This window comes from Hemiscyllium ocellatum, chromosome 6 (assembly GCF_020745735.1).
Source record: "Hemiscyllium ocellatum isolate sHemOce1 chromosome 6, sHemOce1.pat.X.cur, whole genome shotgun sequence".
NCBI classification, from domain to species: Eukaryota; Metazoa; Chordata; class Chondrichthyes; order Orectolobiformes; family Hemiscylliidae; genus Hemiscyllium; species Hemiscyllium ocellatum.
Genome location: NC_083406.1, coordinates 74,421,173 through 74,444,859, shown reverse-complemented (window position 1 = coordinate 74,444,859; position 23,687 = coordinate 74,421,173). Strand labels below are relative to the sequence as shown.

Below are 23,687 nucleotides of genomic sequence, written 5' to 3'. Positions count from 1 at the left end.
TTGTCTTTGTTACCTCCAGACTTCTAGCCTACTTAAACTTGAATTCATCCAAAACTCTCTTCCCACTTCCTGAATTGAACCACTTCCAATTCACCCAACTCTTCTGAACTCACTGAACTACACTGGTTCTTGATCCAGCATCTCCATGATTTAAACATTTCCTTCTTCATCTTTTAAATCACCCCCTCCCTATCTTTGTAAACTAAATCCTTCAAAATTTCTGCACTTCTCCAAATCAGGTCTTTCGTGCAGCTCTGATATTGATTTGCTCCAACATTTATAGCTGTGACTTTAACTGCCAAAAGCTCTAAGATTTGAAATTCCCTTTCTAAACCTCTCTACATCTCCATTTCCTGCTTTAAAAGACTTCTTAAAACTGACCTCTGACAACATTTTGATATTGGTTCTCAAATCATTTCATGCAGTTAATGTGAATTCGTTTTTGATAAACCACTGCACAACATCTGGAATGCTTTGCTCCATTAAAGTTGCTATTTAAATGGAAATTGTTGACTGTGATGTTGGGGCTGTCATGGCAGCTTGCAGGCCAGGAAGAACAACAAAGTTTCCTCCAACCGAACAAGCTAAATTGTAACTTCATGGTACAATGACCTTAGTGCGCTGACTACCATTGCTCACCAACTCCCACCATGATCACTCTCTGTTGATCACTATCTCCTGAGTCCTCCTGGCTATACTCCTTGAACACCATCTTGCCTCATCCCCAGAGGGCAGTCTCTCCCTATGTACTCCTCTGCAGGAGGTATTCCGATCTGATTGGGATCTGTCGGTCTGTCAGGAAACTTCGAGGAAAAAGGTTTAACAAACTTCCTGCAATTAAAATCCTTGGGACACTCAGAAAACCTTTATGCTTGGGATTTGTAACTTCTCAGCTGGACTTCAACACACAGCTCACTAAATAGCAGGGTCAATAGATCAAACTGACTTTCCTCTATGCAAAAAACATTTATAGCTCACTGCAGCAAAACTTCAATGGTACATTTACCAATGATTCCATGATCATGAACATTCTTTTATGTTTATCTTTTATTTTCTAATTATTTTTGATTAACAGCTAATTATATTTTTATAGTGCTTTTGAAGTAGAAAATCATTGTAAGAATTTTTGTTTAGATATTCATGGAGTGTGGGCATTGCTGGGTGGGCCAGTATTATTGCCCATTACTAGATTTTTATTCCTCAATCACAGAATGTGTGCATTGCTGGGCAAGCCAATATTCACTGGCCATCCGTAACTGCACAGAGGGCTGTTGAGAGTCAACTACAATGCAGTGCATTGAGAGTCACATATAGGTCAAATCAAGTAGGGATTGCAGTTTCCTTCCCCAAAGGACATTAGTGAACCTGTTACCCTTGAGAAGGTGGTGGTGAGCTGCCTTCTTGGATTGCTGCAGTCCATTTGCCAGATAGACTCACAATTCTAACAAGGAGGAACTTCCAGGATTTTGACACAGTGATACTGAAACAACAGCGCCATTTTCCAAGTCATGATGGTGGCAGGTTTGGAAAGGAGCTTGCAGGTAGTAGTCTTTCCATGTATCTGCTGTCTTTGTCCTTCGAGATAAAAGTGCTTGTGGGTTTGGAAGATGCTTAATGAGCCTTAACTCACATTAATCAGAAATAGAAGGATGAATGATTGAAAGGAGGAGATATTAGGAAGTACAAAAATAAGTTTGTTCAAAAGGTTAGGTTTTAAGTCAGGTTTTAAGGAGGACAGGGGAGGGAATTTCAGGAAGTAGGATCCTAGTGATGTCTGTAATGGGGCCAAAGGACAGTGAATGCATGAGTGGTCAAGTAAAGCAAGAGGCTGAACAAATCAGAAGTAAACAAGAGCAAACAACTAACAAAACCTGGGTAGAGAGAGAAATAAATAGCGGGAGAGCTTTTGTTTTAGCTGCACGAATCTTCATAGCTAGAGGAGTGCAAATGGCTTTGAAAATCCTGTGCACACATGCTTAGACATCTGATGGATGAACACACTACTTCATTTTTTTTTCCAGTGGCAATGTGGCCCAGAGAATAGTGAGAAGAGAGGCAGGTGGTGCTGGATGGATGAAAGAGAAACCAGGGGAAAGCAAGTAGAATGAAAGGAGTGAGTGCAGTTGACTGAGCAATGATGATTGATGATTAAAATGATTCATAAATTAAGTTTAAACTCATATATTCCCAATAATGGGTCAGAGTGTAATTAAGTTATGCTTTGGTGACTTTATTCACTAACTAAATATTTACAGTCTAATTTATGATCCACATGCCTTACAGCATCATTCACAGGAGTTCCAATTCTGACATCACTGTTACCATTAGAGGCAAAAAAAATCTCAAGATAAGGTATCAAAGACTTTTCCAGATGCACAGTGCTTCATGACTTATAGAGATCTTTTTGGAGATTAGTTTATCTGCCAAAATTAAATTGGCTTTAACTCTCCTGCAGTAACAAAAAGGGTGGAGGATGATTTAAATTATTTGATGAGATAAAACTGCATTAAATGTTGGCCACAGTTACTTGCCTGTCACTGTTTATCCCTAGCTGTGTAATGACACAACTTGGTAGAATGAAGTACAAAATTTAAATTCTGGTTGCTCCTATAGACTTAACGAAAAAAAGAATTGTTTCACTCACTTCCAGTGATTTGAAGCTTAACTTGGCAAGGATTCAGCAGAGGAGTCTGTAACTCCACATATCATTGTGATAAAAACTAACAGTATGAAGCTTGCAAATCAAACTGACATGCTGTAATCAGTCATGTCTAGTGAATGCAGGAGGAGACCACAGTCCAACCCAGCTGATATTCAATTAAAGGCCCATTTACACCAGCTGGTGTCTGCAACGTGAAGTCATTATCAGAGTCAATGGAGCAAATTATAGCTGCCAGCATTATCTTATGCAGCTGATGCTATCTGTAACCTCAAGCTTTAAGGCAGTGGAGATTTTTATGAGTGTGTAACATACCCAGGAAGAGTTAAACGTGGGAATCAATTCATGCCTCTGCTGGAAGTATTTGCAAAAAATGTGAGTACTATTTGCATCATTTCTCTTTTAAACTGTCACCTCCCTCTCCCTGTTCAGACTGTTTGCATGTCAATTCCAGCTGAGAACATGGCAAGAATCTGCTCGCCCAGCTTATCTTCACATACTGTGAGGAGCTCCATAAGGAGCAGTTCAGGCTGTTAGAAAGAACCTGGTGGCACTTTAAAATGATGAAACAAATGGGATTGAAGGCTCACCATGGACAGCACAGCTTTTGACCCTGAAACTCACATTTTCATGATCACTGTGCAATACCTTCAGTTTGAATAAGTACGTCAGTATGCCATGTCTGTCTTCTATTTCTGATTGCTTTCTCACACAGAGGTTGGAACCATTTTCATTGCACTACTTGGAATGCCAAATTTGAAACCTCTATGGCCAGGTACAATGTTTTGTATGGGTTGAACTTACCTTATTTTGCTACATTTAGTTCCAAAAAGGTGGAACTGCAAGTGCTTGGAAACCAGCTCTTTACATATTGATCTATAAATCAGTATTACTGTGGAGTTGACGTGGATGCAAGAAATCTGTCCTGTTGAAATTGGGATTTAAGTTTGAAGATGTGCATCAGGAAGTCCTGACAGACATGCACCTGCTAAGATTGCCCAGGAAGTTTAAATTTTTGATGAACCGATTTCCTCTGTCCATGACTCTCACAGAAATCTCCAATTCTGAGATCAGTGTCAGAAACCTGCCCAAACATTAATGATGGCTCAGTGGTCAGCACTGCCTCCTCACAGCATCAGGGAGCTGGGTTCAATTCCAGTCTTGGGTCCTATCTGTGTGGTGAAAATGTGTTGCTGGAAAAGCGCAGCAGGTAAGGCAGCATTCAAGGAGAAGGAGAATCGACGTTTCGGGCTTGAGCCCTTCTTCAGGAATTCCTGAAGAAGGGCTCATGCTCGAAACATCGATTCTCCTGCTCCTTGGATGCTGCCTGACCTGCTGCGCTTTTCCAGCAACACATTTTCAGCTCTGATCTCTAGCATCTGCAGTCCTCACTTTCTCCTATCTGTGTGGAGTTTACACATGTCTGTGTCTGCTGTTGGGTTCTATGGTTTCCTTCCACAGTCTGAAGATGTGTAGGTTAAGCAGATTGGCCATAGTAAGGAGGGGGAAAGGCAAGTATCTGGTGTTTTTTGGAAGGTCTGTGCGAAGACAATGGGCCGAATGGCTTCTTTCTGCACTGTAGGATTCTATATGCAGGACTCATCTGAATACTTTCCCAGGAAATGTTACACAGTTTAAGACTGGGTCTGAGTTAGTGATTAGCAAGAATAGCTGAACAGCACAATAACCACTCCCTCAAATCACACAACTCACCGCATGCTGACTGAAAATCCAGCAACTCATGTTTATCCAGCAACATTGGCTGGAAAATGTATCTGTGAATTTTGGATGAGGAATGGATTGAAAAAGGAATCGGGAAAAGAAAAGAAACAAAAGATATGTAGAAATATGTTAAATAAATGAAATAATACAGCACAGGATTCCCCATGAGAAGATTTAAGAGAAATTGGAGGAAGTAAATGAAAATGGCTTGAATAAACACAAAAGACTGGTTACTGCAAATCTGAAACAAACACATAGAATGCTGAAAAATCCCAGCAGGTCTGATAGCCACTGTGGACAGAGAAATAGAGTTCATGTTTTGTGTTCAATAGAACTTCAGTATTTTGCCTTTATTAATATGGATCAAGAATTGGTTAACAGACAGAAAAGAGAGTAGGAAGAAACACATAATTCTCAGGACAGCAGGCCATTATTAGTGGGGTGACGCAACCATTCACAATCCATACAGGTAAGTTGGTGGAGACTAACTGTAATATTTCCAAATGTGCTGGTGACACTAGACTGTACGGAAACATAAGCAGTGAGGAAGATGTAAGGAGGCTTTAAGAGGTCTTGAATGGTCTAAGTGAATGGGCTAGAACATGGCAGATGGAATTTAATGAGAATAAGTATAGAGTCATAGAGATGTACAGCATGGAAACATAGAAGCGAAGAGGTTCTTCTGCAGCTGTACAGGGCCTGGTGAGACCGCACCTGGAATATTGTGTGTCGTTCTGGTCTCCAAATTTGAGGAAAGACATTCTGGCTATTGAGGGAGTGCAGCGTAGGTTCATGAGGTCAATTCCTGGAATGGCGGGACTATCTTATGTTGAAAGATTGGAGCGACTGGGCTTGTATACCCTTGAGTTTAGAAGACTGAGAGGGGATCTGATTGAGACGTATAAGATTATTAAAGGATTGGACACTCTGGAGGCAGGAAACATGTTTCCGCTGATGGGTGAGTCCCGAACCAGAGGACACAGCTTAAAAATAAGGGATAGGCCATTTAGGACAGAGATGAGGAGAAACTTCTTCACCCAGAGAGTGGTGGGTGTGTGGATTGCTCTGCCCCAGAAGGCAGTGGAGATCCAGTCTCTGGATTCATTTAAGAAAGAGTTGGATAGAGCTCTCAAGGATAGTGGAATCAAGGGTTATGGAGATAAGGCAGGAACAGGATATTGATTGAGGATGATCAGCCATGATCATAATGAATGGTGGTGCAGGCTTGAAGGGCAGAATGGCCTACTCCTGCACCTATTGTCTATTGTCAGTGTGGAAATAGGCCCTTCAGCCCAACAAGTCCACACTGACCCTCCGAAGAGCAACCCACCCAGACCCATTCCCCAACATTTACCCCTTCACCTGACACTATGGGCAATTTAGCATGGCCAATTCACCTAACCTGCACATCTTTGGACTGTGGGAGGAAACTGCAGCACCTGGAGGAAACCCACGCAGACACGGGGAGAATGTGCAAACTTCACACAGACAGTTGCCCGAGGCAGGAACTGAACCCAGGTCTCTAGCGCTGTGAGGCAGCAGTGCTAACCACTGTGCCACTGTACCGCCCACATTCACAGCTCCTTGAAAGTAGAGTCGCAGGTAGATAGGATAGTGAAGAAAGTGTTTGGTATGCTTTCTTTTATTGGTCAGAGTATTGAGTACATGAGTTAGGACATCATGTTGCGGCTGTACAGAACATTGGTTAGGCCACTGTCGGAATATTGCATGCAATTCTGGTCTCCTGCCTATCGGAAACATGTTGTGAAACTTGAAAGGGCTCAGAAAAGATTTACAAGGATGTTGCCAGGGTTGGAGGATCTGAGCAACAGGGAGAGGCTGAACAGGCTAAGACTGTTTTCCCTGGAGCATCGGAGGCTGAGAGGTGACCTTACACAGGTTTACAAAATTATGAGGGGCATGGATAGGATAAATAGACAAAGTCTTTTCCCTGGGGTCCGGAAATCCAGAACTAGAGGGCATAGGTTTAGGTTGAGAGGGGAAAGATATAAAAGGGACCTCAGGGGTAACTTGTACACGCAGAGGGTGGTACATGTATGGAATGAGCTGCCAGAGGAAGTGGTGGAGGCTTGTACAATTGGGCTGGCAGGTGGGACTAGATTGGGTTGGGATATCTGGTCGGCATGGATGGTTTGGACCGAAGGGTCTGTTTCCATGCTGCACATCTCAATGATTCTATGACTCTGACAAAAATCTGACAATTTTGATGTCCTGAGATTGCCTTCCATACCCAGTGGTACCCAACAAGCCCAGTTTAAAAGCCTATAGTTTATGGCACTAACTGAGCTAGAGTATACACTTTAAGAAAAAATACACAGAAAGTTCGTTTCACTGCGACTTCCTTGGTTGAATCTTTAATAAATAGTCACGATGCTTCAACTGAATATACCAAATAAACTCAGCCTCAAAATTTATTTTCATTTATCATTGAAGAATGATAGTTTAATAGAAAGGTACCATTTATTTTGGCAAGTTTTTCACAATAATATTTGTAGAAACAGCTACTTTATATCTAAATCCCTGCATGATGGATCAACATTCATAACATCCAAATTCTGCATTATCATTCCACAAAGGAAAATCTATTGCTGGGAAATATGCTAATTTCTGCCACTGGAAGGAAAAGAGTGGACTGTCACAAACAAATTCCTAAATTCACCTAACCATTTATTTTTCTCTGCATGTTAAATTGACATATATGGCTTTGGTGAGAAACAATGTCGTCACTCACCATAAACAACAGGAGTAGCTAAAAAACTGGAAACATGGTTAGGCCACTGTTGCATGCAATTTTGGTCTCCTTCCTATCGGAAAGATATTGTGAAACTTGAAAGGGTTCAGAAAAGATTTACAAGGATGTTGCCAGGGTTGGAGGATTTGAGCTATAGGGAGAGGTTGAATAGGCTGGGGCTGTTTTCCCTGGAGCATCGGAGGCTGAGGGATGACCTTATAGAGGTTTATAAAGTCATGAGGGGCATGGATAGGATAAATAGGCAAAGTCTTTTACCTGGCGTGGGAGAGTCCAGAACTAGACGACATAGGTTTAGGGTGAGAGGGGAAAGATATAAAAGAGACCTAAGAGGCAACTTTTTCACTCAGAGGATGGTGCGTGTATGGAATGAGCTGCCAGAGGATGTGGTGGAGGCTGGTACAATTGCAACATTTAAAAGGCATCTGGATGGGTATCTGAATAGGAAGGGTTTGGAGGGTCGGCTAGGTGCTGGCGGGTGGGACTAGATTGGGTTGGGATATCTGGTCGGCATGGATGTGTTGAACTGAAAGGTCTGTTTCCAGGCTGTACATCCCTATGACTCTATGAGATCACTGAAAAGACACACCTCCAAATGATATCAACCTTCAGAAACCAATGGTAGTACTCTCATCTCATTTGCATAACATATTTCTACATGATCAATAAAATATAATGCCATAGACCTTTTGTAGGAACGATTACATATTAATTCTAAGGAAGAATACCTCAATGCAATTCGGGGGTTTCTCTGAGTTTCAACAACAACGAGCACTCATATATCAGTGCAAGTAGCTTCACAGAAGTCATCATCAAACAATATTTGATACCAAGCTGCACAAAAAGAGGTTAGGACCAATGATCAAAAGATTGATCAAAGAAATAGGTCTTAAGGAATCTCTTCTTAATGTTAAAGTAAATAAACTGAAAGGTTTCACCAGCACTTAAACACTATACCACAGTATTCACAAAGTTTCTTCTTACAACAACAAACTGTTCATTGATTTATACTTGAAAGGGTGACAAAATCTCCTCAGGCAGTGAACAGTACAGCAGACAGGATATCTAATTTACATTTCAGTTGTATTTATGGATCCTTTTGAATTGGTAATCTCTCTATTGATGTTGTGTGGTGTCCTAGATTGGATGTACTACTCAAGGGTACAGATCCAGCTGGAGACTGAGAACATTTTAAAGTGATACTTCATTCACTCACTATTAACCATGTACATTCTACTTAAATACAACGTCTGAGCTGTTGCTTCTACTTCCATGGTATCTATATCATCATGTTTACATGACATTATCATTGTCATAGCCTCCACTGTACATGTTGGAAATAAAACCTTTATTCTATAACCATATTTAATTTCAAGCATTAAAAAGCTGACCACTTCTAAAAGAATGTTTTAATAATTTGCTCTGGATGTAATGAGATGGAGATGTGCAAAGTGACACTACAAAGTGGCAAGATGTAGGATCACATGATGATCCTACATTTGTTGAGTTACTGCTTTCAACACGGGAAACCACAAAACTGGTATCAGATACTCCCTACAGGAGAAAGAGAATATTTCCATGAATGACCTGCGTGGTGCCATCACACACACAGACCATCACTAATTAATAATTACACCAATGAAAATTTGAATTTTCTGGACATAACTTCAAATATCAAAAGCTCTGTCACAGTGGTAAGGCGAGCAGTACAATTCACTAAAAATATCTATAAGGACATATGACAGGCAGATTAGGCTTCTTGACCTCTTGAGTCTGCTCTGCTGTTCAGTGAGATCATGGCTGAGCCAACTGGGGCCTCGACTCCACATTCCTTTGATAACCTTTAAATCCCTTGTGAGCCAAGAATCAATCTATCTCTGCCTCCTTTGCTCTCTGAGGAAGAGATTTCCAAATACTCATGAAACTACTGAGAGAAACATGATGGAAACTATCCTTTTAGCATTGATCTTGTCATGTCCTCTTAGACCTAACATGGAGAAGAACATAAATAGCACCATGAGCATGCCATTTGGCCCCTCAAGCCTGCCTGCCATTCAATAAGAACATAGTTGATCTTCCTCAAGCCTCAACTCCCTTCAAAATACATTAACTTCCTCTTTAAATCATTTCAGTGTTTTAGCATCCAGAACTCTGTGGAGTGGAGAATTCTAGACATTCACTATCCCCTAAGAGAAGAAATTCATTACATCTGTTTCAAATGAACACTGCCTTATTCCGTAGCTATGTCTCCTGGTTTGACATTCCCCCATTAGTGGAGATATGTTCTCAATACAGACTGTTCTGCTATAATGTACATTTCGTTAATGCAAACTTTCCATAACATCATTAACAAGTTAGGAACACGGTTTCTAAAGTATGAAGTTTTAAAGTGTGTATTGGTTATAATGCAGTTCTGGCTCAATTTAATCAAACAGTGCTGCTATTATGCAATTTTCTTATAACATGGGGTTGCACAAGAATGGAGAAGATCGCATTATAGCAGAACTGACTGTATCTACCAGATCAAGCTCTCTCAGAATCTTGCATGTTTCATTAAGACCATCCCTCATCTTTCTCAACTCTAATGAATAACAGCCAAACCTCTTTAGCTGGTCTTGATGAGTCATTACATTCATCCCAGGAATCAATCTAGTAGATCTCTTTTCAATTTCCTCCACAGCCAGTATTTCTTTACTTTATGCATGGGCACCAAAACTGTACATGGAACTCCAGGAGGAGCCTCACTAATACAAGTAGTTGCAACAAACTTTACGATTTTAAAATTATAATACCCAAGCAATAAAGGCCAAAATTCCATTGCCTTCTTATTAACTGGTGCATATCTCATTGTCTTTCATGTACAAGGACATCCAGATCCCTCCATACTGCATTTCATTTTGGAGACACTCTCCATTTAAATAAAATATGCATCTGGAGTAGTGTGTACAGTACTGGTTATTGTGCTGAAAAGATGGATGTTAATGCTCTAGAAACAATCTATAAAAGGTCTACTAGCCTCATACCAGGAATTAGCAGATTGTCTTATGAGGAAAGGCTAGACAGGCCAGCACTGCACCATCTAAAGTTTAGAAGACACAAAGGTGGATTAATTAAAGCATGTAAGACCTTGAGGGGACTTGATCAGGTGAATGTTGAAAGCATGTTTCCACTTGTTGAAGAACCTAGAACTAGGGGTCATAGTTTAAAAATGAGGGGCGCTCATTTAAAGCACAGATGGTAAAACATTTTTCCTCTCAGAGGGTTGCTAGGCTTTGGAATTCCTTTCTTTTAACGGCAGTGGATGCAGAATCTGTAAATCTATTTAATGCAGAGGTAGCTAGTTTCTTGATTACCAAAGGGGATGAAAGATTATCAAGGATAAGAATGTACAGTTGAGGTTAAAATCAGGTCACTTATGTTCTTATTGAATGGCAGAACAGGCTGAAAGGGTAAAGTGGCCTTGTTTATACGTTAACATGTTGTGCCTTTTGATTCTTCCAACCAAAGTGCACCAGCTCACTTTCCTATATTAAATTCCATCTGACAAATTGTGTCCAACTCAACCCTATCTATACCTTTTTGCAGACTTCTTATGTCCTCATCACAACATGCCCTCTCACCTATTTTTGAATCATCAGCACATTTGGATAGATTACACTCTGCTTCTTCCAAGTTTTTGATATAAAAAGTAAATTATTGAGACTCCAGGACTGGTTACATCTTTCAAACCCAAAAAAGACCCCCATTAATCCCAACTTTGTCTTCTTTGCATATGAACCAATCATCAATCCACACAATATACTACTTCTAAAACCATGAGCTCCTACCTTGTGCAATACACTTTTATGTGGCACTTTATCAACCGCCTTCTAGAAGTCCAAATATACTACATCTACTGGTTCTCCTTTATCAATTCTGCCTCTTATGTCTCACTAAAATCACTTTTTATTCTTTTGAACTCAGGTGGATACAGGCCAAACTGGTCCAACATTTCTTCATAAGAGCTGAGTGGACTTTCTATGAACTGCTTTCAATTCATTTACATCCTTTTTTAAATAAGGAGACTGCAGCTGCAAACTGTACTTCAGATGTAATCTCATCAAACCATTGCACAATTATAGCAAAACATTCCTTTCTAAAGTTTCTATTTCCGTTTCAATGAATGACATTTCATTTGCCTTCCACTTGCCAAGCAAAGTTGATGTAATTCTTGTTCCAGGACACCTGATCCCTCTCTACCTTAGAGTTATGCAATTTCTCTCCATTTAAATAGTTTGCTGTTTTTCTTTTCCTGTTAAAGGAAAGAAGTTGTACTTCCTATTATTTCTCCATTTGTCAAATTTTTGTCAATGGCCTTACTGTATTTTTGTCCCTTTGCAGATTCCTTATAGCCTCTTCATTGCTTATAATCTTTGTGTTGTCAGCAAACTTTGCAGTCACACATTTGGTTCCTTCAGCCAATGCATTAATATAAAGTTGCCATAATCCCTGAGGACCATAGGACTGCTCTCTCATTAGAGAAATACAACTGATACAATTGATACACCCAATGGCCACCTTGCCTCAGGAGAAGGTGTAACCTTCATACTTAACTTAGCCAGTATGGGAATTGAACCCATCTCGTTGGGATCACTGTGCTTCAAAAAGCAACCATTAAACCAACTGTGATGACTGACCTGCATCCAAGTCATTAACTAAATTGTAAATTATTGAGGTCCCAGCACTAATCCCTATGGTGTTCCATTCATCACATCTTGTCAACCTGAAAATGATCCATTTATGCCTGCTTTCTGTTTCCTATTCACCAACAAATTGTCTGGCCACACCAATCTGTCATCTCAGCATCATAAGATCTCATTTTGCACAGGAACCTTTGCTGTGACACTGTTTTACACTATTAAAAAATTCTAATAAGTTGGTCAAACATGATTTCTCTTCCATAAAACCAGAGGGGCTCTGCTCAATTGCATTTAGTTTTTTTCCAAATGCCTAGCAAGGTCTTGCATTATAAAAAGTTCTATCGTTTTTCAAATGAAAACGTTAAACTAACTGACATGTCATTTTCTACCTTCCATCTTTCCCTGTTCTTGAATAGAGGAGTCATATTCACTATTTTCTGGTCTGATCGACCTTACCAGAATCTTGGGAATTTTTGACAATTAAAGCCAATGCATTTCAGCAGCCACTTCTTTTAAGACCTTAGGGTGAAGACCAGCTGAGTCTGGGTATTTGTCAGCTTTTACTTTCATTAATTTTATCAGTATTCTTTCCCATATGAATATATTTATTTTAAGCTCCTCCCTCTCCTCACTTCTCGATTCATAATTATTTCTGGGAAGTAAAGAAAGATATAACATACCTGCTTATTTCATTTCCCATTTCCTTATTTTCCATTATTAATTCCCCAGACTCACTTTCTGATAATCAACATGGATTATACTTACACTTATTCTTTTTAAATATCTGTAAACACTCTTAATATCTATTTTTATATTACTAACTAGCTTTCTGACAGAATATTATACCTCTTTGTTTACGACAACTCATTTCATAGCTTGGTCCTGACTCACAATGTCACAAGATCTATTTGTGTAATATGAGAAGTATTGAATACCATTAAAGTTGAAAGGATAGGAATGTTGATGAAATTATTTTGATGTGATACAAAATGAGGACATGATAAAGATGCAGCAAATATCATATCTAACTTAATGGTCTGAGAGTTACTGCCCCTGCCTGTACAGTCATTTTTGAGCCAGAAGGTGGGAGTATGTGCTGTAATCTTCTGATAGTAATGTTTCACATTGACTAAAAGATTTGATTTTCAGCACCCAGTCCAACAGGGCTGACGAGTGAATGAACAAGTTTGTTAATGAGAATGGACAATTCTGTAGAATGGTGGTATGGGAATGAGGAGAAAATCTTTTAAAAAGAGAAAAGGAGAGACTGTTTAACAAGAGAAAGAAAAAATACTAAACAGCTTTTCAAAATTACGCAGTATAGTCAGCTCTACTATACTGAACATAGGTGTAGCACAGAATTACTACTTGAAGCAAGATCTCAATTCCTCACATAAATAAGTAGTAATAGTCATTTGGTAGAACTTCAGTTCTGGGAGAAACTGACACATTTTCTTGAAGCTTTCATCTTGCACTCATTCAAGTAATTCTCAATAATTTAGCAAAGAAAAAGGGAAATGACATTTATACGATGTGAGAGAAGGGTGCCGATGGATTGGTGAATGGTCGGTGGCTTGCACAGGCATTGCTACTGAGAATGCATCAGTTACTGATGACTGACAGTTAAATCCCAAGCTTTGTTTAAAAATTCTAAACCAAGCAGATTGACTTTGATTGGTCAAGGTAATTCCTTCAGACATGACCCACAGACTGGTTGTTACTTTAAGATGTTTTACCTATGCTGAGAAAATTTATACTGAACGGTATGATCTTCAAATACTGGAAAAACTGACCAAACTTTATTGATCAATATACTTAGCTATTAATAATGATGAGTGAAAATTTGATGTACAAACCATCTCATTGTAAGCAATAAACAACAGTTAAGGTGGCTCTTCAGTAGGTCATTGTTCAAATTTGTAGTGCCATGACAAAAAGTGAAATAAAGTGCAACCAACGTCACACAAAGTTGTTAAGATAGCTTCAAGAATGAACATTAAAATGCTATTGGTCCCAGTGGCAACATTCACAACACTAGGAGTACAGGAGGTCAGAACTGCCATTAAATAAGATATGATGCCAGAAGCAACCCTTAAACAATTCTACCACAATTGTAAATCTGATTCTCTTTATAGCATAAAGTCATTTTACTACATGCAATTGAATAATTAGTATCAGGAATATTTCCACAGCATGTTGTTTGGAAGTGGGAAAAAAAATCAAGTCAATGCCATATTAAATTATAGGATGTGGAAAAACATAATTTAGTTCCTGCAAACACTTGATTCTGTAAATATTTCTCTAAATGTATATTTTAAAAATGTATTCTGGTAGTTTATAAGGATTTGAATTTAGAGAAGAAATCCAAGGAATTTCTTGGATTTTTAAGGTGAACAAACGTTTGAGGAGTCGCTGCATAATGCTCTCCATATGTACTTCCAAAGGAATTAAATTACATTTTCTCGTGTGTTTCTGATTATTTGCCCAAATTTTCGGAAGGCTTGTGGTGATTCATGGGAATTAATGCATCATTTATACTCTGCTGTGTGATTTGCTTTAACCATGGGAATAGCTTTCATTCCACTTCTCTGTGCTTTTATCGTTTGATGTTTGATAGCTCATGTGGGTATTTCTTAGTGTTGTCTTTTAACTCCACATTTTAATATGCTTTATTTTGTATTCTTCTATGATATAAATTAGCGAATACAGCAATCAAAGTGACCTTGACACTGAGATTTCACTCTCTCTCTCTGTGATTACTTGGCAGAAAATACAGATGTTATTGCTGATGTCTGGATTTGAATTCGACCAAATCCAACTTCAAAATTAGATCTCGTCTGGAGCAAAGATTTTCAAAAGCAGCAAATAAGGAGCTGGGGTTTGGGTGTGAGGTTAGACTGGTCACTAAAGGGAACCACTGAGGGATCAAGCAATTTGAGGAATTGGTCCCTGTGCAGTGGATGGACTGGCAACATTGTGAATTGACTGGATTTCAAACATTTTGTGTGTAGTTCTGAGATCACTCTATGTAAGGCTGTTTCAGTATATACTTTCTCTTAGATTTTAAATTTGCTCAGTGAATTTCTTTAAATTTTAAAAACAGACATTGGGACTGCTAGTTTACCATAGTAAGGCATGGAGGTAGGTATTGTGGTATACCTCTAAAAGGCATATTTAAAATTAATGTACTTCATTGGACAGGATGTGATGCATATACTTATGTATCAGGCATAATATAGGATGAGTCATAGAAGCCAGAACTGTTAACTAACCTTCCAGATATAAATGCATTTAGTTTCATTCCCTCAAATAAACAAACCACCTAATTCAGCTGCCAATATCCTTTTTTTTGATTCCTCTGTTTATGTAAGGCAGACTGGTGGCAATGAATTGGAGAGTTTTGCAGAACCTGCAACGCTAAACTCGTTCATAAGCAACAGAATTCCAATGTGAGGAAGTCTAACATCCAAACAGGTATAACTGTAGTACTGACAGCTATGGGCAGCTCTGTTGTTGTGGTTCTGTTCGCCGAGCTGGGAATTTGTGTTGCAGACGTTTCGTCCCCTGTCTAGGTGAAATCCTCAGTGCTTGGAACCTCCTGTGAGGCTTCATTGGACAGGATGTGATGCATATACTTATGTATCAGGCATAATATAGGATGAGTCATAGAAGCCACAACAACAAGTACCCGAGCTACATATGGGCAACTCTATTCGTGAGCGATTCTGCAACAGTGTAGGCATCCAGTATGAATGAGATTTGCGTAGTCAGGAGCATCACACAATCTTCTAACAGTGTGGTTGCGATAAAACAACAACGGGAATGTACTAAGAGTCCAAATGCTCAACAAATTTTATTGCTGTACTAAGGAAGAGCTGCACTGTTGGAGGTACAGTACCGAGAAAGCAGTTTCCAAAAAATATGCAAGGCATTTGGCACCAGTGAACATTGGAAATACCATGTAGGAAGCCAAAATCAGAAAAGATGGCTTGATACCTGACAAGATGCAGTGAGATGAAAGACAGTGCAATATTCTGGCAAACTTAGACAAACAATCTTTATAAATTGAAATCAGGTTTCACATTCATGGTCCTGGTGTGATTTTTCAAATCAGGTTTCTGTGCTGAGGGTTTTTCTCAGTATAGGACAAAACAACAAATTAATTGGATATCAAATATCTTGCCCTCAAGGATATGTCATTAATTTCTTCTTCCAATATTTGCTCTTGTAGCCAAAAAGACGGTTGAAAATAATCAAAGACGTTCAATGGTTGTCTCAGCTTTGGTAAGAATTTGTGAATTCAGTGAATGTTTCATGTTTCGGAAGTATCAGCTTATCACTATTTCTTGGTTAAGTGTTTTCCGGTTTTACTGGGCTGGTTTATAGCCATTTTTGACAGGCGCCGTGAACTTCATGAGGTAAGATCTGAAATTTTTTCACCTTATACAAAGGGACATTTATCTTTTCTTTATGAGAAACCAATATATTCTAAGAAAATACAAGTATGTTCTTCATGTTACCCTCTGTTATTATAAACGATGATAAGTCAGTCTTTAGAAGTTAAAGAAGGTATTCTGCAGGACTGTTTCATTTTGGTATAGGTATTACGTTCAGCAAATAATTTTCTGAAAGACAGTCAAATGAATTTGGGAAATTGATTGACTGGCAGGCGACAGAACCTCTACAACCTCTACCATCAGAAACCTGAACACATGCAGCAGCCAATTTTGAAACAGTTTCAACCCTACTGTTGTTAGAATACTGAATGGACTCACAAACTCTTAACATTTGCCTGTACCTATGTTTTTGTTTTTACCGCTGCTTACCTATTATTTACTTATCTATGCTACTTAACAATGTGATCTGCCTGTGTTGCCCACAAGACAAAATTTTTCACTGTGTCCCGGTACATGTGACAATAAATAAATTCAATTCAATTCAGAAAGTACGGATAATGGATAGGTACTCAAATTGGCAGGATGTGACCAGTGGTGTACCAAACAGAGCTGTGTTAGAGCCTCAATTATTCATATTATCTACTAAACACTTGGATAATGGCACAGAAAATTGTATTTCTAAATTTACTGATGACATATACTTACGTAGCCCTGTAAGCAGTGTAGATAGTAGCATAAAATTAAAAGGGATATTAATTGATTAGCTGAATAGACAAAACAGTGACAGATGGACTTTAATGTAAGCAATGTGAGGATATCCATTTTGGACCAAATTAAGGCTAGATTGGGGTACTTTCTACATCATAAAATACAGTGAATGTCCAAAGAAACCTGGAGATTCAGGTGCGTAGATCTTTAAAATGTCACAAAAGGTGCAGATAATGATCAAGAAAGCAATTGGAGTACTGGCCTTTATATCTAGAGAGCTGGAGTATAAGGATGCAGAAGTTAAGCTGCAGTTATACAAAACTGGTTAGATCCCACTCGGGAGTGCTGTGAGCAGATCTGGGCACTACACTATAAGAAGAATATGCTAATCTTGGAGGAAAGTTTACAGGAATGATACCTAACTTCAGGAGTTAAGTTATGAAGGCAAATTAAACTAATTAGCCTTAAAGGGTGATCAACTATTTCCACTGGTTGGGTATCCTAGAACTCGGGGGCATAGTCTGAGAATTAGGGCCAGATTGTTCAGGGAGATATAGAAGCACTGCTACACACAAAGACATAAGTCCATAAGATCAATAGAGACAGGATCGGAGTATGCTATTTGACCCTTTGAGCCTGCTCTGTCATTCAATGGGTATTTGGCTGATCCAACATTCTTCACATCCATTTTCCTGCCTTTTTCCATAACCCTTGTTTCCCTTACTGATCAAGAAACTATCTCAGCCTTAAATATACACAAGGACTCTGCCCCCTCAGCTGTCTGTGGCAAGGAGTTCCAAAGACTCACAAGGCTCTGAAAGAAGAAATTCCTCCTTAGTTCACTCTTAAATTGGCACTCCTCTATTATGAGACTATGCCCTCTAGTCCTAGATTCTCCCATGAGGGGAAATATTCTCTTAGCATTTACTTTGTCAAGCATCTTAAGGATCCCATATGTTGAAATGAGATCACCGCTCCTTTTTCTAAACACTGAGTCCCAGCCTTTGCTCATAAGACAATCCCTGTACACCAGAGATCATCCTAGTGAATCTTCTCTGAACTGCCATCAATGCAATAATGTCTTCCTTTACATATGAAGACCAAATCTGTTCACAGAGGTCCAGATCTGGTTTCATCAGCATCTTGTACAGTTGTAGGAAGACTTCTTTACTCTTACACTCCAGTCCCCTTGAAATAAGGGCAAACATTGCATTAACCTCCCTGAATACTTGCTGTACCTGTGTGCCAGCTTTCTGTGTTTCACATACAAGTACTCCAAGTCCCTTTGTGTTTCAGCTTTCTGCAGTCTTTGTCCATTTAAATAATACACTGTTCTTTTGTTCTCCCTTTCAAAATGAATAACATCACATTTTCCCATAGAGGTTGGTGGATGATTAGAACTCTCTTCCCCAAACAGCAGTGGATGCTTGAACCGTTGTTAGTTTGAAACCTGATATAGATAATTTTTTATTAAACAAAGGCACTAAGGGATGTGGCCAAAGGTAAGTATGTGGATTCAAGCCACAGATCTCATTGAACAGTAAGGCAATGTCAAGGGGCTGAATGTCCTATTCCTGTTTCTAGGGTTGGTATGAATTCCAGGACTTTGTCTGGGTTTTCTGGAGACATTGCTGAATAGGTCAAGAGAATTCAATTAATTTGTTGGCGATTATTCAGCAATGATTCTAAAGCTAAGCCCAATGATCAGTTTTGCTTGTCATTTCAAATAGTGTTTGTTAGTTTGTCCATAAAAGCCATTGCAAGGTGGTCACTTTGGCTCACCACATCTGAAATGGGTGGAATTTGCTTTGCTTACATACATCAAAATGAGCATAGAAGCCAGTTTAATGTTGAGACTGGTTTGTGTTGAGACTGACTTATATTGAAAATCAGATGTAGATTCCACTAATCTTTGCACTAGCAGCAAACAAGCAGATGTTATTCATTGAGCTAAAGGGGTTAGCAACTTTCAATATTGTAATTTTATTCAGTAGTATGTTATTCTTAAAGGAAGTCTGCCTCTGAGCCAGAAACTCTGTGTTTCAGTCCCACTCCAGGACTTGATAGCCTCAGAAGGTACATTTGTAACTAAGATCAGGAGCATCTCATAGTTAGCCATACATGATGCGGAATGAGGCTCCTCAAACTATAGCTTCTATAGTGACCGTCTGGAGACCTGTGCCAGGAAAAAACTAACCATGGAGTAAGTTTAGCACAAGATTAGTCTACTTCATGCCTCAAATACAGATATGAACCAACGAACAGGACTAAAGACAATAATATGATCAAGCAGTGTCATTAGAAACCTTTGAAGACACAAGGAAGAAGGATCAAAGGGAAGTAGTGGATGCAATAAATTGAGTTTCCAAAAGACATTCAATAAGGCACTATACATGAGTCTACTTCATAAGATAAAAGCCTATTGTATCAGAGATAGTATAATGAACATCGATAGAGGATCAGATAACTAATAGAACAGAGTGATGGGATAAGGGGGAAGGGCATTTTCAGGATTGCAACCTAATTATACATGGAGTGTCACAGGGATCAGGGCTGGGACCACAATATTAATGACTTGATTGAGAGAACTGAATGTACTAATAGGCAGTTTTGTGAAAAACTCAAAACTGGTGGGGAGAGAAGTGGTGAGGATCACTCAAAGAGTCTACAGAGAGACATAAACAGGTAAAGCGAATGGGCTAAATTTTGACAGATGAAATAAAATGTGGAAATGTGAATCGTTACGCACTTTAACAGGAAGAATAGAGGACCTGATTATTCTTTAAATGGCGACAGACTGCAGAAAGCTATAGAGAGAGTTGGGAGCTCTCATGCATAAATCACAAAAAGTTAGCATACAAGTTAAATAGTCAAGGCAGACAAGAGCTTGGCAGAGGACAAGGTAAGACTGATAAATTAAACTGCATTTACTTCAATGCAAGAGGCCTGACAAGTAAGGCAGATGAACTTACAACATGGTTGAGAATATGGGACTGGGATATCATAGTTATTGCAGAAACATGGCTCAGGGATGGACAGGACTGGTGCCTTAATGTTCTGGGATATACACGCTATGGGAAGGTTAGAGAGGGAGGCAAGGGTAGGGGTGGTGGAATTTTTGGTCAATCAGTAACATCATGGCTGTACTTAGGGAAGATAATTCTAAAAGATTGTCTATTGAAGTTATATGGATGGAACTGAGAAATAGAAAGGAATGATCACCTTATAGGGATTGTATTATTGGCCCTCCAATAGTTGGTGGGAAATAGAGAAGCAAATATATAAGGAGATCTCAGATATTTGTAAGAATGATGGGGTTGTAATTATAGAGGATTTTAACTTTCCAACCATGGAAATGGGACTGCCATAGTGTTAAGGGCTTGGAATGGGGAGGAATTTGTTAAGTGTGTACAAGAAAAATTTCTCTTTCAATATATGGATGTATCTACTAGAGAAGGAGCAAAACCTGACCATTTGTTCAGAAATAAGGCAAGGCAAGTGGCTGAGGTGAGAAGACTTTGGGTCCAGAGATCCATAATTCTATTAATTTTATAATAGTTATGGAAAAGGATAGACCTGATCAAAATCTTAAAGCTCTAAATTGGAGTAAGGCCAATTTTGACAGCATGAGACAGAAACTTTCAAAAGTTGATTGTGGGAAGGCATTCGCAGGTAAAGGGGTGGCTGGGAGTCCTTTAAAACTGAAATAATGAGAGCTCAGCCAGAGTTTGTTCTTGTTAGTTGGAAGGACATGGTTGGAAGGAGGCATCTGTCAGGTATAGACAGTTGGGATCGAGTGAATCCCTAGAAAAGTTTAAAGGCAGCAGAAATATACTTAAGAGGGAAACCAGGAAGACAAAAAATGGGGCATGCAATAGCTTTGGCAGATAGAGTAAGGAGAATTCAAAACAATTCTATAACTACACAATGGGCAAAAGGATAACTTGGGAGATAATAGGACCCCTTAAAAAAAATCAGGGTGGCTGTCTACGTGTGGAACCACAGGAGATGTGTGAGATACTAAACGAATATTTCACATCAGTATTTACTATGGAGATGGATATGAAAGCTAGGAACTGTGGAAATAGATAATGATGTCTTGAAAAGCATTCATCCGAAGAGAGGAGGCTGGAGGTCTTAGAACACAGAAAGGTAAATAAGTCCTTGGGACCTGATCAGTTATTTCCCAGAACATTGTGGGAAGCTAGGGAAGAGATTGCTGGGCCTTTTGCTGAGATATTTGTATCATTGACAGTCATGGGTGAGGTGCCGGAAGACTGGAAGTTGGCAAACGTGGTGTCATTATTTAAGAAAGGGGGTAAGGAAAAGCCAGGGAACTATAGACTGGTGACCATTACGTCAGTGGTGGGCAGGTTGTTGGAAGGGATTCTGAGGAACAGAATTTACATGCATTTGGAAAGGTAAGGACTTATTAGGGATAGTCAACATGGCTTTGTGCAAGGGAAATTGTGTCTCACTTAACTTGATTTAGTTTTTGAAGATATGACAAAGAAGAATGATGAAGGCAGAGTGGTAGACATTCCGTACATGGATTTCAACAAAGCATTTGACAAGATCCCTCATGGTAGATTGGTGAGTAAGGAGAAAGTGAGGACTACAGATGTTGGAGATCAGAGTCAAAAAGTGTGGCGCCGGAAAAGCACAGCAGGTCAGGCAGCATCCAAGGAGCAGGAGAATTGTATTTCAGGCATAAGCCCTTCATCAGTAAGGTTAGATCACATGAGGTCTGGTGAGCTATCCAATTTGATACAAAATTGACTTGAAATTAGGAGATAGAGGGAGGTGGTGGAGGGTTGCTTTTCAGACTGGAGGCCTGTGATCAGTGGTGTGCCACAAGGAACAGTGCTGGGTTCACAGCTTTTTGTCATTTATGTAAAGGATTTGGATGTGAATATAGGGGGCATGTTTAGTAAGCTTGTAGATGACACCAAAATTGCTGTAGTGGACAGTGAAGAAGGTTAACTCAAAGTACTCAGGACTTTGATCAGGTGGGCCAATGGATCGAGGAGAGGCAGATGGAGTTTAATTTAGACAAATGTGAGGTGTTGCATTTTAGTAAGGCAAACAATGACTGGACTTATACAATTAGTGGTAGGGCTCTGGGGAGGGTTGCTGAACAAAGAGACCTAATGATGCAGATGCACAGTTCCTTGAAAGTGGAGTTGAAGGTAAACAGGGTGGTGAAGGTATTTGGCATGTTTGCCGTCATTGGTCAGTACATTGGGTATAGAAGTTGGGATGTCATGTTGCAGCCGTACAGGACATTGGTCAGGCCACTTTTAGAATACTGCTTGCAATTCTGGCTGCCGTTCTACAGGAAGGGTATCGTTAAACTTAATAGGGTGCAGAAAAGATTGATAAGGATGTTGCTGGCTCTGCAGAGTTTGTGTTATAGGGAGAGACTGGATAGGCTGGGTCTTTTCTTCCCTAGAACGCCAGTGGCTGAGGGGTGACTTTTTAGAGGTTTATGAAATCATGAGGGACATGGATAGAGTGAATAACCAAGGTCTTTTTCCTAGACTTGGGGATTCCAAAACTAGAGGGCTTAGGTTTAAGGTAAGCAGGGAAAGGTTCAAAAAGGACATGAGTGGTAACTTTTTCAAGCAGAGGGTGGTGCATGTATGGAATGAGCTGCCAGAGGAAATAGTGGAGGCTGGTAAAATTACAGTATTTAAAAGTCATCTGGTTGGGTATATGAACAGAAAGGGTTTAGAGGGAAATGGGCCAAATGCTGGCAAATGTGACTAGGTCAGATTGGGATGTCTGGTCGACTCCATGACTATAAATCAGCAAATAATAGAGAAGACAAGTGGGGTGAAGTTGTTTAGTTCTCAGGGAAATGCAGTATAAAATAGGGAAATATATGTAAAACTATATCAAGGCAGTCAGGCCACATCTGGAATACAAGAGCTTTGATCCCCTTATCTAAGAAATGATATGCTGGTATTGGAAGTAGTCCAGAGAAGGAATGCTAACTTGGTCTCAGGTATAAGGGATTGTTTTATGGGGAGAGGCTGAGTAGGTTGTGCCTGTACTCATTGGTGCTTAGAAGAATGAGGGGCAACCTTATTGAAATGTGTTGGATTCTTAAGGCATTTGACAGGGTAGAAGTGGAGAGATTATTTCTGCTTCTGGGAGGGAGTTTAGGACCTGAGGGTATAATCTCAGAATAAGGGATTGTCCTGTGAACCCAGTGATGAGGGGGAATTTCTTCTCTCAGAAGGTGGTGAATCTGTGGAATTCTTTATCAAGGGGGCTGCAGAGGCTGGGTTGTTAATTATACTCAAGATTAAGATAGACACATTTTTAATCCATAAAGGGATCAAGGGTTATGAGGAAAAGGCAGGAAATGGAGTTGAGGATTATCAGATCAGTCATGGCTTCAGTGAATAGTCGAGAAGACTTGATGGGCTGATTGATCTACTTCTCCTTTTATGCACCTTTTAATAATGTCATTGTGCTATTTATGTTGCTTTTTGTCTTAAGTAATAGGTTATGTGTTAGCCAAGAAAATAATTTCCTCTTGTTCTCAATCAAGTATTACTTATTGGGAAGAAGAAGCAGATGAGAGGTGAATCTTTGAAAAGAGGCAAGAAAAGATAATTACAAAACGTTCTAGGATTATTCACCTTTTCGACAAGTAACGAGTTCATGGTTTTAACCCAATCACTTTCTGAGGATTCACCAATCATCGTCTTGATTATAAGGTCAGAGAAAGGACGGGCAGTCTA

At 39.4% G+C, this 23,687-nt stretch overlaps 1 protein-coding gene across 3 annotated transcripts in view; it reads right to left on the bottom strand.

The window, feature by feature from the left end:
* The window catches only part of LOC132816445 (E3 ubiquitin-protein ligase SH3RF3-like), a 370,186-nt gene that overhangs the window by 52,489 nt on the left and 294,010 nt on the right, over nt 1–23,687 (bottom strand). The gene's annotated exons all lie outside the window — the stretch shown is intronic.